Source organism: Abramis brama (genome assembly GCF_963993115.1).
Source record: "Abramis brama genome assembly, chromosome: 11".
NCBI lineage: Eukaryota > Metazoa > Chordata > Actinopteri > Cypriniformes > Leuciscidae > Abramis > Abramis brama.
This window is the reverse complement of record NC_139973.1, coordinates 22548310-22561886: the sequence shown is the minus strand read 5'-3', so window position 1 is coordinate 22561886 and position 13577 is coordinate 22548310. Positions and strand designations below refer to the sequence as shown.

The 13577-nt window shown below is 43.5% G+C and overlaps 1 protein-coding gene across 5 annotated transcripts in view; it reads left to right on the top strand.

Moving 5' to 3' along the window:
* rptor (regulatory associated protein of MTOR, complex 1) overlaps positions 1 to 13577 on the top strand; it is a 339338-nt gene that overhangs the window by 171863 nt on the left and 153898 nt on the right. The gene's annotated exons all lie outside the window — the stretch shown is intronic.

Sequence of the window (13577 nt, the reverse complement as noted above, 5' to 3'; positions counted from 1 at the left end):
GGGACGTTCCTTCCCCATAGTAAGTCAATGGGGCAACTTTGGGCAGCTCCTGCCCCCCAGGGGTGCAACTTTTACCCCATTGTGAGGTATGTTCTTACAGAGCCTGTTAGCCTCTTCAAATGTGGCAAATCACACGTTTCTGCGAAATCCTCGCTCAGAGCTACGTGTGGTCAAAGTTCGTCTCAATGTTAAGTCAATGGGACTTTTTTGGCCGCTTTTTCGCCCCTGGGGCGAACACCGCACCCCCGATCGCTTATAAAAGTCATAGCACACCTCTCCTTAATGAGCCGGTCGATTTGACACCTCACTCAGGGGTCTGTGACAAATGGTGCGGGGCGAGTTACGCGCCAAACTTTTGTCCAGAATAATAAAAAGAACTAGAATGTACATTTCCTGAAGAAAATGTGAAGTGGTGCTTGCAGTGGCAAAACTCGCCACTCGGTTGCTAGGGTGTTGTACTTGATTGCATACGAGCCAACAACCACGTCTGTACGATGTTGTGGAGCTGAAATATGGCTTCTATATGTTGCAATATGGTTGCTAGGTGGCTCTAAATGGTTGCTAGGGTGTGAATACACAGTTACCATGGTGATATTTACAGACTGTTTTCCAACCGAAACTAATGAGCCAACCCCCATCTCTATACAATATTCTGATGCAGAGATGTAGGTCTTGTAAAATGGTTGCTAGGGTACTCTGTTTGGTTGCTATGGAGGTGCTTGGCAGCTGCTAATGATGAAACTACAAAGGCTTCTTGTCAGTATGAATGATATAAACCAACTCCCATCTCTATACGATGTTCTGATGCAGAGATATACGTTTTGCTAAACGGTTGCTAGGGTACTCTATTTGGTTGCTAGCGAGTGGCTTGTCAGCTGCCAATCATGAAACTCTAAAGGCTTCTTGTCACTATGAATGATATAAACCAACTCCCATGTCTCTGCGACATTCAGAATGGAAGATATGCCTCTTTGGATTTTGGTTGCTAGGGTACTCTGTTTGGTTGCTATGTAGTTACTTGGCAGCTGCCAATGATGCAATTCCAAAGGCTTCTTGTCACTATGAATGATATAAACCAACTCCCATGCCTCTGTGACATTCAGAATGGAAGATATCCCTCTTTGGATTTTGGTTGCTAGGGTACTCTATTTGGTTGCTATGGAGTTGCTTGACAGCTGCCAATGATGAAACTGCAAAGGCTTCTTGTTATTATGAATGATATAAACCAACTCCCATGCTTCTGTGACATTCAGAATGGAAGATATCCCTCTTTGGATTTTGGTTGCTAGGGTACTCTGTTTGGTTGCTAGGGAGTGGCTTGGCAGCTGCTAATCATGAAACTCCAAAGGCTGCTTGTCAGTATGAATGATATAAACCAACTCCCATGTCTCTGTGACATTCAGAATGGAAGATATGCCTCTTTGGATTTTGGTTGCTAGGGTACTCTGTTTGGTTGCTATGGAGTTACTTGGCAGCTGCAAATGATGAAATTCCAAAGGCTTCTTGTCAGTATGAATGATATAAACCAACTCCCATGCCTCTGTGACATTCAGAATGGAAGATATTCCTCTTTGGATTTTGGTTGCTAGGGTACTCTGTTTGTTTGCTAGGGAGTGTCTTGTAAGCTGCCAATCATGAAACTCCAAAGGCTGCTTGTCAGTATGAATGATATAAACCAACTCCCATGCCTCTGCGACATTCAGAATGAAAGATATACCTCTTTGGATTTTGGTTGCTAGGGTACTCTGTTTGGTTGCTATGGGGTTACTTGGCAGCTGCTAATGATGAAACTGCAAAGGCTTCTTGTTAGTATAAATGATATAAACCAACTCCCATCTCTATACGATGTTCTGATACAGAGATATACGTTTTGCTAAACGGTTGCTAGGGTACTCTGTTTGGTTGCTAGGGAGTGGCTTGGCAGCTGCCAATGATGAAACTGCAAAGGCTTCTTGTCACTATGAATTATATAAACCAACTCCCATTTCTCTGTGACATTCAGAATGGAAGATATACCTCTTTGGATTTTGGTTGCTAGTGTACTCTGTTTGGTTGCTATGGAGTAGCTTGGCAGCTGCCAATGATGAAACTGCAAAGGCTTCTTGTCACTATGAATGAAATAAACCAACTCCCATGCCTCTGAGACATTCAGAATGGAAGATATGCCTCTTTGGATTTTGGTTGCTAGCGTAATCTGTTTGGTTGCTATGGAGTTGCTTGACAGCTGCCAATGATGAAACTGCAAAGGCTTCTTGTCACTATGAATGATATAAACCAACTCCCATGCCTCTGTGACATTCAGAATGGAAGATATCCCTCTTTGGATTTTGGTTGTTAAGGTGCTCGACATTGGTTGCTAGGGAGGGGCTAGGAAGTGTTGAGGTGATTCATGATTGGCTGTTTGCTGCCCCGAGTCAACTGAGACCACCCCCATGTTTCTATGACAATTCAGTCCGGAGATATCCCTTTGATCTCTTTCAATGGAAGTCTATGGGACTTGTTGCTAAGGTGCTCTAAATGGTTGCTAGGGCGTGGCTTGATAGCTTCACCATGATCCTGAGAGACTGATTGGTCGTCTGAGTAAAATGAGCCCGCCCCCTTGTCTCTATGACACTGTGATCCAGAGCTACGTTCAATACAAAATCCCTATGCAATGTGTAGGACGGCCCATTTCATGGGCCGTCCTACACCATTGTAAGTCAATGGGAAACTTTGGGACGCTCCTGCCCCCCAGGGGTGCAACTTTTACCCCATTGTGAGGTATGTTTTTACAGAGCCTGTCAGCCTCTTCAATTGTGGCAAATCACACGTTTCTCCGAAATCCTCGCTCAGAGCTACGAGTGGTCAAAGTTCGTTGCAATGTTAAGTCAATGGGACTTTTTTGGCTTTTCGTTCGCACCTGGGGCGAACACTGTACCCCCGATCTCTTAGAAAAGTCAGTGGACACTTCTCCTCAATAGGCCGCACGATTTGACGCCTCATTCATGGGTCTGTGACAAAAGCTGCGGGAGGAGGAGTGCCCCAAAATTTTTCCCGGAATAGTAAGAATGTAATACTAGAAAAATTTCAATGGGGAACCTTTGGGACGCTCCTGCCCCCCAGGGGTGCAACTTTTACCCCATTGTGAGGTATGTTCTTACAGAGCCTGTCAGCCTCTTCAAATGTGGCAAATCACACGTTTCTCCGAAATCCTCGCTCAGAGCTACGAGTGGTCAAAGTTCGTCGCAATGTTAAGTCAATGGGACTTTTTTGGCCGCTTTTTCGCCCCTGGGGCGAACACCGCACCCCGATCGCTTATAAAAGTCATAGCACACCTCTCCTTAATGAGCCGGTCGATTTGACACCTCACTCAGGGGTCTGTGACAAACGGTGCGGGGCGAGTTACGCGCCAAACTTTTGTCCGGAATAATAAGAAAAACTAGAATGTACATTTCCTGAAGAAAATGTGAAGTGGTGCTTGCAGTGGCAAAACTTGCCACTCGGTTGCTAGAGTGTGGTACATGATTGCATACAAGCCAACAAACATGTCTGTACGATGTTCTGGTGCTGAGATATGGCTTATTAATGTTGTTCAGGTGGTTGCTAGGGTGTTGCGAGGGTGTTCTGTGTGGTTGCTAGGGCTTTGCTAGGTGGTTGCTAGGGTGTTCTGGGTGGTTGTTATGGTGTTCTGGGTGGTTGCTATGGTGTTGCTAGGCGGTTGCTAGGGTATTCTGGGTGGTTGCTAGGGCGTTGCTAGGCAGTTGCTAGGGTGTTCTGGGTGGTTGCTATGGTGTTGCTAGGCGGTTGCTAGGCAGTTGCTAGGATATTCTGGGTGGTTGCTATGGTGTTGCTAGGCGGTTGCTAGGGTATTCTGGGTGGTTGCTAAGTGGTTGCTAGGCAGTTGCTAGGGTGTTCTGAGTGGTTGCTATGGTGTTGCTAGGTGGTTGCTAGGGTATTCTGGGTGGTTGCTAGGGCGTTGCTAGGCAATTGCTAGGGTGTTCTGGGTGGTTGCTATAGTGTTGCTAGGCGGTTGCTAGGGTATTCTGGGTGGTTGCTAGGGCGTTGCTAGGCAATTGCTAGGGTATTCTGAGTGGTTGCTATGGTGTTGCTAGACGGTTGCTAGGGTATTCTGGGTGGTTGCTAGGCGGTTGCTAGGGTATTATTGGTGGTTGCTAGGGCGTTACTAGGCAGTTGCTAGGCTGTTCTGGGTGGTTGCTAGGGCGTTGCTAGGCAGTTGCTAGGATATTCTGAGTGGTTGCTATGGTGTTGCTAGGCGGTTGCTAGGGTATTCTGGGTGGTTGCTAGGCGGTTGCTAGGGTGTTCTGGGTGGTTGCTAGGGCGTTGCTAGGCAGTTGCTAGGGTATTCTGGGTGGTTGCTATGGTGTTGCTAGGCGGTTGCTAGGGTATTCTGGGTGGTTGCTAGGCGGTTGCTAGGGTATTCTTGGTGGTTGCTAGGCTGTTTTGGGTGGTTGCTATGGTGTTGCTAGGCGGTTGCTAAGGTATTCTGGCTGGTTGCTAAGGAGTTGCTAGGGTATTCTGGGTGGTTGCTATGGTGTTGCTAGGGTATTCTGGTTGGTTGCTATGGTGTTGCTAGGCGGTTGCTAGGGTATTCTGGGTGGTTGCTAGGGTGTTGCTAGGCAGTTGCTAGGGTGTTCTGGGGGGTTGTTATGGTGTTGCTAGGCGGTTGCTAGGGTATTCTGGGTGGTTGCTAGGGCGTTGCTAGGCGGTTGCTAGGGTATTCTGGGTGGTTGCTAGGGCGTTGCTAGGGTATTCTGGGTGGTTGCTATGGTGTTGCTAGGCAGTTGCTATGGTATTCTGGGTGGATGCTAGGGCGTTGCTAGGCAGTTGCTAGGGTGTTCTGGGTGGTTGCTAGGCAGTTGCTAGGTGTTCTGGGTGGTTGCTAGGCAGTTGCTAGGGTGTTCTGGGTGGTTGCTAGAGTTTTTTGGTGGTTACTAGAGCATTTCTAGACGTTGCTAGGGTGTTCAGGGTGGTTGCTAAGGTATTTTTGGTAGTTGCTATGGTGTTACTAGGTGGTTGGTAGTTGTCAAATATGGTTACTATGGAGTTTTTATAGAGTTCTTAAAATCTTTAATAACGAGTGCCTTCAGTACGGCACTCGGCCTGCGGCCTCGTGCCTATGGCCGGATAGGCACAAGCATGGAGCGATATCGCAAGGCCATGAGAGTAAAATTGCTTTAAAAAATTAAAAAAAATTTAAAAAAAATTTTTTTTTGGTTTAGGGTGGTTGCTAGGGAGCTCTTAGTGGGTGCTAGGGTGCTGAAACTGGTTGCTAGGGTGTGGCTATGAAGATTAGGCCATAACTTATTGGCTGCTTGATAATATAAATCCTCTGAGGGAGAGAGAGAGGGAGAGACGCAGGGGTGTCAGGCCCTTTGGAGTCTGTGTGTGTGAAAACGTCGGTTGGGATTCAAATATTTTTAGAACTCCCAATGTAAAGTCAATGGGACTTTTTTGGCCGCTTTTTCGTCCGCTGTGCGAACATCGTACACCCGATCGCTTAGAAAAGTCATAGCACACCTCTCCTCAATGAGCCGGTCGATTTGACACCTCACTCAGGGGTCTGTGACAAACGGTGCGGGGCGCATTACGCGCCAAACTTTTGTCCAAAATAATAAAAAGAAGAAGAATAACTAGAATGTACATTTCCTGAAGAAAATGTGAAGTGGTGCTTGCAGTGGCAAAATTCGCCACTGGGCAGATGCTAACACAATTTTCATGTTGTGATACCATGATATACCACATTTTAGCATTATTTACCACGATTTACCATGTTTCTAAGATGATGTACTACGATTTACCACATTCCAGCATGATTTACTATGATTAACATGTTGTTAGAATGATGCTAGCAGGATTAGCATGTTGGTTGGATGATGCTAGCATGATTAGCATGTTGCTAGCATGCTTTTAACAAGATGCTAGCATGATTAGCATGTTGCTAGCATGCTTTTAACAAGATGCTAGCATGATTAGCATTTTGCTAGCATGTTTTTAGCTAGATGCTAACATTATTAGCATGTTGTTAGCATTATGCTAGCTTGATTAGCATGTTGCTAGCATGATGCTAGCTTGATTAGCATGTTGCTAGCATAATGCTAGCATGATTAGCATGATGTTAGCTTGATTAGCATGATGCTAGCATTATGCTAGCTTGATTAGCATGTTGTTAGCATGATGCTAGCTTTATTAGCATGTTGGTAGCATAATGCTAGCATGATTAGCATGTTGCTAGCATGATGCTAGCTTGATTAGCATGATGCTAGCTTGATTAGCATGTTGCTAGCATGATTCTAGCATGATTAGCATGTTGCTAGCATGATGCTAGCTTGATTAGCATGTTGCTAGCATGATGCTAGCTTGATTAGCATGTTGCCAGCATGTTTTTAGCAAGATGCTGTTGCCAGGTGGTTGCTAGGGTGTTCTGGGTGGTTGCTATGGTGTTGCTAGGCAGTTGCTAAGGTGTTCTGGGTGGTTGCTAGGCAGTTGCTAGGGTATTCTTGGTGGTTGCTAGGCAGTTGCTAGGGTATTCTTGGTGGTTGCTAGGGCGTTGCTAGGGCGTTGCTAGTGTGTTCTGGGTGGTTGCTATGGTGTTGCTAGGCAGTTGCTATGGTATTCTGGGTGGATGCTAGGGCATTGCTAGGCAGTTGCTAGGGTGTTCTGGGTGGTTGCTAGGCAGTTGCTAGGTGTTCTAGGTGGTTGCTAGGCAGTTGCTAGGGTGTTCTGGGTGCTTGCTAGAGTTTTTTGTGGTTACTAGAGCATTTCTAGACGTTGCTAGGGTGTTCAGGGTGGTTGCTAAGGTGTTTTTGTTAGTTGCTATGGTGTTACTAGGTGGTTGGTAGTTGTCAAATATGGTTACTATGGAGTTTTTATAGAGTTCTTAAAATCTTTAATAACGAGTGCCTTCTGTACGGCACTCGGCCTGCGGCCTCGTGCCTATGCCCGAATAGGCACAAGCATGGAGCGATATCGCAAGGCCACGAGAGTAAAATTGCTTTAAAAAATAAAAAAAAAATAAAAAAATGTTTTTTTTTGGTTTAGGGTGGTTGCTAGGGAGCTCTTAGTGGTTGCTAGGGTGCTGAAACTGGTTGCTAGGGTGTGGCTATGAAGATTTTAGGCCATTACTTATTGGCTGCTTGATAATATAAATCCTCTGAGGGAGAGAGAGAGGGAGAGACGCAGGGGTGTCAGGCCCTTTGGAGTGGTGTGTGTGAAAACGTCGGTTGGGATTCAAATATTTTTAGAACTCCCAATGTAAAGTCAATGGGACTTTTTTGGCCGCTTTTTCGTCCGCTATGCGAACATCGTACACCCGATCGCTTAGAAAAGTCATAGCACACCTCTCCTCAATGAGCCGCTCGATTTGACGCCTCACTCAGGGGTCTGTGACAAACGGTGCGGGGCGAGTTTCGCGCCAAACTTTTGTGTGGAAGAATAATAATAAGAACTAGAATGTACATTTCCTGAAGAAAATGTGAAGTGGTGCTTGCAGTGGCAAAATTCGCCACTGGGCAGATGCTAACACAATTTTCATGTTGTGATACCATGATATACCACATTTTAGCATTATTTACCACGATTTACCATGTTTCTAAGATGATGTACTACGATTTACCACATTCCAGCATGATTTACTATGATTAACATGTTGTTAGAATGATGCTAGCAGGATTAGAATGTTGTTAGCATGATTAGCATGTTAGTTGGATGATGCTAGCATGATAAGCATGTTGCTAACATGCTTTTAACAAGATGCTAGCATGATTAGCATGTTTTTAGCATGCTTTTAACAAGATGCTAGCATGATTAGCATGTTGCTAGCATGCTTTTAACAAGATGCTAGCATGATTAGCATTTTGCTAGCATGTTTTTAGCTAGATGCTAACACGATTAGCATGTTGTTAGCATTATGCTAGCTTGATTAGCATGTTGCTAGCATGATGCTAGCTTGATTAGCATGTTGCTAGCATGATGCTAGCTTGATTAGCATTTTGCTAGCATGTTTTTAACTAGATGCTAACACGATTAGCATGTTGTTAGCATTATGCTAGCTTGATTAGCATGTTGCTAGCATGATGCTAGCTTGATTAGCATTTTGCTAGCATAATGCTAGCATGATGCTAGCATTATGCTAGCTTGATTAGCATGTTGTTAGCATGATGCTAGCTTTATTAGCATGTTGGTAGCACAATGCTAGCATGATTAGCATGTTGCTAACATGATGCTAGCTTGATTAGCATGATGCTAGCTTGATTAGCATGTTGCTAGCATGATTCTAGCATGATTAGCATGTTGCTAGCATGATGCTAGCTTGATTAGCATGTTGCCAGCATGTTTTTAGCAAGATGCTGTTGCCAGGTGGTTGCTAGGGTGTTCTGGGTGGTTGCTATGGTGTTGCTAGGCAGTTGCTAAGGTGTTCCGGGTGGTTGCTAGGCAGTTGCTAGGGTATTCTTGGTGTTTGCTAGGGCGTTGCTAGGTGGTTGCTAGGGTGTTCTGGGTGGTTGCTATGGTGTTGCTAGGCAGTTGCTATGGTATTCTGGGTGGATGCTAGGGCATTGCTAGGCAATTGCTAGGGTGTTCTGGGTGGTTGCTATGGTGTTGCTAGGCAGTTGCTAAGGTGTTCTGGGTGGTTGCTAGGCAGTTGCTAGGGTATTCTTGGTGGTTGCTAGGGCGTTGCTAGGTGGTTGCTAGGGTGTTCTGGGTGGTTGCTGTGGTGTTGCTAGGCAGTTGCTGTGGTATTCTAGGTGGATGCTAGGGCATTGCTAGGCAGTTGCTAGGGTGTTCTGGGTGGTTGCTAGGCAGTTGCTAGGTGTTCTAGGTGGTTGTTAGGCAGTTGCTAGGGTGTTCTGGGTGCTTGCTAGAGTTTTTGTGGTTACTAGAGCATTTCTAGACGTTGCTAGGGTGTTCAGGGTGGTTGCTAAGGTGTTTTTGTTAGTTGCTATGGTGTTACTAGGTGGTTGGTAGTTGTCAAATATGGTTACTATGGAGTTTTTATAGAGTTCTTAAAATCTTTAATAACGAGTGCCTTCTGTACGGCACTCGGCCTACGGCCTCGTGCCTATGGCCGAATAGGCACCAGCATGGAGCGATATCGCAAGGCCACGAGAGTAAAACTGCTTTAAAAAATAAAAAAAAATAAAAAAATGTTTTTTTTTTTGTTTAGGGTGGTTGCTATGGAGCTCTTAGTGGTTGCTAGCGTGCTGAAACTGGTTGCTAGGGTGTGGCTATGAAGATTTTAGGCCATTACTTATTGGTTGCTTGATAATATAAATCCTCTGAGGGAGAGAGAGAGGGAGAGACGCAGGGGTGTCAGGCCCTTTGGAGTCTGTGTGTGTGAAAACGTCGGTTGGGATTCAAATATTTTTAGAACTCCCAATGTAAAGTCAATGGGACTTTTTTGGCCGCTTTTTCGTCCGCTGTGCGAACATCGTACACCCGATCGCTTAGAAAAGTCATAGCACACCTCTCCTCAATGAGCCGCTCGATTTGACACCTCACTCAGGGGTCTGTGACAAACGGTGCGGGGCGAGTTACGCGCCAAACTTTTGTCCAGAATAATAAAAAGAATAATAATAAGTATGAGCAATAACAATAGTGATGCTTTCAAAAAAGCACCACTAAAAATAATAAGTATGAGCAATAACAATAGTGATGCTTTCAAAAAAGCACCACTAATAAGTATGAGCAATAACAATAGTGATGCTTTCAAAAAAGCACCACTAATAATAATAATAAGTATGAGCAATAACAATAGTGATGCCTTGCTTTCAGCAAGCACCACTAATAATAATAAGTATGAGCAATAACAATAGTGATGCCTTGCTTTCAGCAAGCACCACTAATAAGAACGGGAACAGATACAATAGGTGCCTACGCACCTTCGGTGCTTGGCCCCTAATAATAATAATAAGAACCGGAACAGATACAATAGGTGCCTCCGCACCTTCGGTGCTTTGGCCCCTAATAAGAACCGGAACAAACACAATAGGTGCCTCCGCACCTTCGGTGCTTGGCCCCTAATAAGAACCGGAACAAACACAATAGGTGCCTCCGCACCTTCGGTGCTTGGCCCCTAATAAGAACGGGAACAGATACAATAGGTGCCTCCGCACCTTCGGTGCTTGGCCCCTAAATATAGCTGCAAGCAGCAATTACCGAGGCCAAGCAGAATAAGACGACAAGACATGGCTGAAAGTGTCAGATCAACAATGTGAAATTGTTAAAGTGAAATTTTGGACAGGTGGTGGCGCTAGAGGGAAAGACTTAGAAACACCAAAATTGGTGTATTTAATGTTGGGACTGTCCTCTATCAGAATTTCAAACCAAAACAACTTTCCCGCAATCGGTTCTATGGGCTGCCATAGACTCCCATGGCGGAAGAATAATAATAAGAAGAAATGGAACAGATACAATAGGTGCCTCCGCACCTTCGGTGCTTGGCCCCTAATAAGAACCGGAACAAATACAATAGGTGCTTGGCCCCTAATAATAATCCATGCCTAACTGCTTCAAGGCCTTATGCCACTGTTTTAATTAAAGTAATATTTCAATGACATATAAAGTAATGTTTCATATGTTAATGTTTTTATTGATATTTAATAAATATCAAAATAAATAAATATGTATTTGTAATAAATTATAATATAATTATATTTTTAATTAAAGTTTTGTATTCAGTAGCGCATTATTTTGCTGTGGCAAAATTCTTATTGTGAATCATGAAATTTCACTGGTAACGTTATTGACTACTGGTAACAGTATTGAGGTAACCATGATTTCAACTCAAGTCACAACCTCTCAGTAACAGTGACATTCTGTTTTATTATATTTCTACTAGAAGTCAAATCGATGCGCCAGGTTTTAAACAACATCCCACGGAGAAAGAGAGCTTTTTCTTTTATTCCCAGAGTGAACGGCACTATTCATTTATTTACATTGGTATTTTACTCATAGCTCTCTCCCTCTACATTTTACATGAACTATATTACGAATCTTCATTCCCCAGCTCTCTCCCCATTTTCTGTCATCAGTATCATGCTGTTGGCTAAACCTGCATTGTGTAATCCTCAACAGTGTATGATAGTGCTTTGTTCTTCACAGTAGTTGAAGATTGAATCTCATAACATGCCATTAGCAAGAGAGTAATAGATTTCAGTTTCATAATGGAGTATCAGAGCTCTTCAGTTACACTAGGCAGAAAGTTCTTCTGAGCTTATGAAACAGGAGATGAGATATGGAGAGAGGCGGAAACAGAGGGAACATTTGGTAAAGAAGGAAAGAGTTATGGGAACATTTTAGAGGAAATATGGTGCCTTCTGCTATTAGCAGGAGACATGATAAAGCAGGGAAGGGAGTAAAGGAGTGAGAAACAATACAGGAAACAGACAGAGAGAATGATCTTTGTGAAATGATCAGTCCAGTGTCCATCATTATTATCAGGGCTTTCAATTCAACATGTTAATTTAGAACAACAAATTGGTTAATTTATCAGCATATTACGCAAGTAATGTATATTATTAATAATAAATATAAACAATAATAATATAAAGGTCTCGGAGGAGACTTTTTTTTTTTTTCATGGGACGACACATATTGAAGCAGCAGTGGGAATTTCCGGAAGTATAGCACATAGAGCTTCTCTGAAAAAGTTAGAGGGAAAAGCAGATCAATCTGCAAAACTTACAAGACACAATAGAGCAGTGGAGTGAGGATATTAAAGGTCCCGTATTATGCCCCTTTTCACAAGATGTAAAATAAGTCTCTGATGGCCCCAGAGTGTGTATGTGAAGTTTTTGCTCAAAATACCCAACAGATCATTTTTTACAGCATGTTTAAATTGTCTTTTTTTAGGGCTCAGAAAAACGCACTGTTTTAGTGTGTGCCCTTTAAATGCAAATAAGCTGCTGCTGGATGGCACAGGGGGCGGAGCTTCATGAGCTCGCACTCAGTCTCTCAGGACAATTTCATCTCACGGAATGATGATAATATCAGAAACTCTCAATGACGGTGTTCATTTTGAGTCGGACAATAATGCCTACAGAGTTGCTGTATAGAGATGGACCAGGTATAGTTTAGTAGTTTAATTACAGTTATAACGTATTTGTCATCTGCTTGTATGTATCCATTATTAATAGCCTACAAGTCTGCTGTTTCGGACCAGGTCCGAATGATGATCAAACATATAACGTTACTGATGAGTTTAATAAAGTTTATTGTACATCACACAAAAGATGAAGCGTCAGTTTTACTTCAGAAAATCACCGTAAGAGTTGAGTAAACACAGTAAGTTATAAGAAGTGTGCAAGTACATATCAACGAATTTCGGTAGAGTTGAGGGAGCATTTTCTTTAAAAACAAAACAATTCCACCTCGTCTTCAGCGGCTGCCTCAGATTTCGGGAGTAAATAGAGAGAGCTATGTGGATTAATACATCCAGCCACACAACACCTACAACGCTTGGGAGACATTCTCGTCAGTGCAGCAGCTGTGAACTCGATCAGGGCGGGTCTGTGTTGAAACGGCAGTGTCTGTCAACACTCGTGGGCGGGGCCTGTGGCTTTAGTGACGTCACTAAAACAGCATTCTGAAAACAGGTCGTTGGGAGACACTGCTGATGATTTATGGGGATTAATAAAAAAGGAGTGAGTGGATTTTTATCACTATTGGCTGGTTGTGTACACACACTGCCAACACACATTTATGTCCAAACAGCATGCAGAAGTGAATTTTGCATAATAAGGGGCCTTTAAAGCCTGAAGAAAGGCCCTATGCTGTTGCCTGTTGTCATGATCCACTATTGAAGCTGGCCTAATGATAGTGGGGTCACTCTTTTTGTATATTTACATTCCACTGGGAGAAATCCTGGTGATTAGAGACTAGCAAAGTGTATTATAGTCACAGCTGTAGTTCTGGCTCTTCAGTGGACAACACTTTTGATGTATTATGTAATGTCATGAATTAAATATAGCCAAAGTGTTGCGGGTTCTGTGATCAAAGCAATTCTCTCAGCCTATGTGGCAAAGGAAAATACAGCAATGTAAAAAAAAAAAAAAAAAAAAAGCAATGTTAAACCTCAGTGTGTGATGGAGGTCTAAAAGTTCAGTGCTGCTTCTGTATGTGGAGTGTCAAGAGATTAGTTCTTATGTAATAATTTAACATGCAGCCTTTGAGAAGTGCAGTGAAGATTACATGCAGATACTATTAAGCAGTGCTTCTCAACTTGTGCTGCAGTAAGTGCAACTAACCGTATAATTATACAGAGTTAGTATAGTGAGATAAATAGGCTAATTCATTTTTAAAAAGGAAGTGAAGACACTTCCAATACAGTATCTTTTGACGTCAAAAGAAATGTGTCCAATCAAAGCTTACTGTATTTTGGTGCAGATCCATCTGTCACTAAATGGCTAGCCAAATTAGGCAGATCCCAACATGGATAATTATGTAACTTGCCTCCGTCCTCAAAAACCATGAACAAATCTGCTCAAGGCAGTGGCGTGCACAGACCTCCGCGGGGGCAGGGTCGAAATTGCGTTCCGGGGCGGGGGAAATCATGTTCCGCGGGGCTCCGCAATGCGACCGAA